The sequence below is a fragment of the Macrobrachium nipponense genome, chromosome 1, assembly GCF_015104395.2.
Source record: "Macrobrachium nipponense isolate FS-2020 chromosome 1, ASM1510439v2, whole genome shotgun sequence".
NCBI lineage: Eukaryota > Metazoa > Arthropoda > Malacostraca > Decapoda > Palaemonidae > Macrobrachium > Macrobrachium nipponense.
In genome coordinates this window covers 204,912,219-204,916,428 of record NC_087200.1, presented here as the reverse complement: position 1 = coordinate 204,916,428, position 4,210 = coordinate 204,912,219, and the positions used below count along the sequence as shown (strand labels likewise).

At 35.1% G+C, this 4,210-nt stretch overlaps 1 non-coding gene across 1 annotated transcript; it reads left to right on the top strand.

Moving 5' to 3' along the window:
* Nucleotides 1-3,808: 3,808 nt before the first annotated feature.
* Nucleotides 3,809-3,890, top strand: Trnas-gcu (transfer RNA serine (anticodon GCU)). Its single transcript has one exon. It is a non-coding gene; the product is annotated as a tRNA-Ser (tRNA).
* The last annotated feature ends 320 nt before the right edge of the window (nucleotides 3,891-4,210 follow it).

Sequence of the window (4,210 nt, the reverse complement as noted above, 5' to 3'; positions counted from 1 at the left end):
TCTTCCTGGAGGGGAATGAAGAGATAAAGGCGATTAAAAACGACCGACTTAGTAGCTACTGACAGGTGAATGCAGGTAATGGAGAGTGGGTCAGGTAATCAGACTCCCAAGGAGATCGAACCCAGGTCTCTAGAATGGAGAGCAAGGGTGCTGCCAACTGACGCACCCCCATATCCCTCCTCATTTGAGAACCTAGGTTCGATCCCGGTTGAGCGAGGAATTAATGTTTATTTATTTTCACAGCCCTACTTAGTGCTAAGCTCCTTAAATTACCTGTGAGGAATGGGAGCTTAACGTCTCAACTCCTGCATTTCTATGAAATACCCCAAGATGGAAATGTATTGTTTCTTAGAATTCTTTTAAGTCATGTGATATATCCACTATTAGAATTCATGAAGAAATATATTTCTGCTCTGAAATATATCATATTACATTTTATAGGTGTCCTAATGAAAGATCTTCAAAACCAGAAAGTTATAGAAAATGGTTCTTATGCTCAAATAATGTATTATCTACGCATTATTTAATGCATGCGATAGGTAATTGTACTGAGTTTAAGCTTAGAAAGAAATAAAATAATTATCACCATTATAATAATTTAGTATAAATGTTTTTCTTTGCCGATGGTTTTCAGGAAAAAAATCATATAAGAAGAAAATTCATCATCCAGTCCTCGATATTACTGAAAGGAACATCATTTTGCTCAAAAATCAATAAAAGATTGCTTGCTGAAGCACTATAATCTCTCTCTCTCTCTCTCTCTCTCTCTCTCAAACTCTCTCTCATCTCTCGTTACACATTGCATTTTCTCAGCACATTTGTCTAGCTCAACCATGCCCTTTCTTTGTTAACTTTTGTCCTCACAAAGACTATAAACGTTTATATGCTTTCCCTCTCTCTGTCTGTCTGTCTGTCTGTCTGTCTCTCTCTCTCTGTCTCTCTCTCTCTCTCTCTCCTGTCTTAGAATGTCCATTAATTAACAAGAAAGTGTAGACGAAACTTCCTTTTTTTAACGCATTTATTCAGCTCCAAACTTGGCCATCTTTGTACACTTTTGTTTTCACAAATACCGTGAAATTTGATACTCTCTCTCTCTCTCTCTCTCTCTCCTTATGCGTCTCTTCCTGTATACATTACTGTTTATCTTTAACCAGATATGTTAACCTAAATCCTCTCCCACCAACGGGTGAAGACATACCATGTTAATGAAAATAAAAAAAAAAATAAAAAAAAAAATCATAATAAATTATATATTTCCTTCATTTTATCTTCTGTCTCTGTGCAAGAAATATTAATTACCTCAAATATCAAACAAATCGTCAAAGAAAAAAATCTATAGACTTTAAAATTTCCCCCAAAAATGCTAATTCGAGATAGAATGATTTTCGAAATCACCTCTCTCATATGAACGAAAAATATCCCTCATAACTTGTAACATTTTATCGGATTCCAGATTCTATCTTTGTCCTGCGCCGGCCAATTAGTATCTTAGATTAAACGTCAATTGGTTCCTGATGGATACTTAAAGGGAACGTTTCGACTTCAAAGACAGAAAAAAAAACCGCCCGAAAAGAAGATACAAATAATTGTATTGGGTCTAATTCTTCAATATGTTATAAAGATTTGAAAAAGTTTAACGTAATCTTAGAGAATGATACAAAATTAATATATCAACGTGTTAGATTTCTGAAGATTGAAGAGAGATTGTGTGTGTGTTTGGTAAGAGTATAAATCCATATATATATATATATATATATATATATATATATATATATATATATATATATATATATATATATATATATATATATATATATATATATATATATATATATATATATATATATATATATATATATATATATACGATTTTTTTTTTCTTTTTCCTTTTTACGAACTCGTCTATCTTATTTGATGCTTACAAAAGAAACTTGTTACAAGAATTATATTACTTACTGCCGTCTCAATTATGTCAATCGAAATTCTTTTATAAACAGTGAAGAGCCAATAGTTGCCATGCAAATGCTGTTGCTAATTTTTTATTGGTGCAAAAGATATATAATTCGAATCACATTATCAACAGAAAGTAGGTCATGATATCTGTATAAGCGATTAATGAATTATTAGATAACTTTCTGATCCCCCAAAAAATAATATTTCCCAAGGAATGAAAACAACGAGTACATCAGTATTAAAGGAAACAATTAATCAATTAAAGAACTAAAGATGTCAAGAAGAGTAAGAACTGTCTCCAAAGGTTTACCTATCATTTCCATAACTTAACAGAACAGACTTCTACCCTTTATAATCACTCAACCGTAAGATATTCAGAGAAAAGGTTCCTATTTCTTCGCCTCTTCTTCGATTTCCTTCAAGAATTACAGTATCGATATCCTGACTCCTGATATGGGGAGACCAGACTCGGGGAGACTTTTCGAGGTCAGCGTTGCAGCCAAAATTGATGGTTCCTGGTGGTTGCTGGCTTATTACCCAACGACATCTGGTTATGACAGAGAGAGAGAGAGAGAGAGAGAGAGAGAGAGAGAGAGAGAGAGAGAGAGAGAGATTCCTTTTATGGTTTCATTCTTTAGTTTGTTTTCTACATTCGCAAATTTTTTAAGGAATAGTTGATTTTGATCGTATTTTTTTTTTTTCTTTTTTTTCTTTTTTTTACGTAAAGCCAGAATTTATATTATGTAGATCTTCAAAAAATACTGTAAGTCAAGGGCTTTATTAGATATGACCCCAGATCATAGACGATAGGTAAAGAAAGCCTATATAATTCTAGAGTTTATATAGATAACAGAAGATACCTTAGATATACAGTAAAACAGAACTGATTTAATTTCTCTCAAAAGATTCCAACGTATTTTTACACTCGTAAATTTTACTGATGAAAAGGAAAAACACTGTGTTCAATTAATAAAAAAGAAATTACAGAAAGAGGATAAGCTAAGGTTTTTATAGTCAAGAATTACATACGTATAATATCATAACAGTGTGTGTTTGCCTTACAGAGACCACAAAGATGAGTTGAAACAAGAGAACTTGAGTGGAAGTTATTCGAGACAGATAACCATAAAGAGAATGAAGTCCTGGGTTTAGTAAAAGGGAAATACACCAGAGGAATAATACACTCTTTATGAAGTAAGTTAATTTTTACTCTTATAATGAGTATTAGGTCCGTATCTCAACATTTTCCTTTGGCCAATTTCTCTCCTCATATTATTCCTCCTGCATTTCTTACTATTTATATACTACAAGTTTTAAGGTACATCCACACCACAGCAAAACGTCGGTAACTTATCCCACACACATCACTAACAGGTTGAGTACAAGTCAACGACTTGTTGGTAGCCATGAGCAGTGCTTCATACGATTATCCAGCATTGTCCAACATTGCGTTCTCCATTTTTGGTAGGTGACTTGTTTTCAACATTTTTTTGACATGTGATGGATGTATCGAGATATTTATGACACATTTTCGATCATAAATGTGTTGAATACTTATCGGTAGTTATGACAAATGCTTTATACATTTAACTAGAATTCGTTCCCCACTTTCAGTAGCTGACTGGTTTTCATCATGTTGTCGACATACTTGCATTGAGTTAGTGACATGTCCATGACGCGTTTATGACCATGAACGTGTTTTACCGCAGCATAGGCGCAGCATCAAGTTACTGCCGTAGTAGACGTCAGGTAAAGTCTTATTCGCACCTGTACCAGGTAAACCACTCGGGCTCTATGAGTGCTGCCTCAGTCAAGTCCCTCATCACAAGAGCTCATAATGTGGCATCATCTGAACGACGAGGTGGCCGAGAGGTTAAGGCGTTGGACTGCTAATCCAATAGGGTCTCCCTGCGTGGGTTCGAATCCCATCCTCGTCGAATGAATACCTTTTCTGATCCCATAGAAATAGGACTAACGCATTCAGCCCATAAGTGAATGAACATCGTTCGATCCCGAACTAGCGAGATGCTGGTGATATGTTTTCTGTTCCTTAAAAATTCCAGAGTGCATCTGTTGGTATTAGCAGTGAATTAACGGTCATTGTAGTTACTCGACTGTTGAAGGTTGCAGTCACAGAAGAGGCGAGAGAGGAAAGGAAGGCGGGTACTAGTAGTCATTATTCCAACCCTGGCTGCGGCCCTCACCGAAGTCATCTGTATCCTAGCGTGATGAAACAGTGTATAGGACTCTCTGTCTG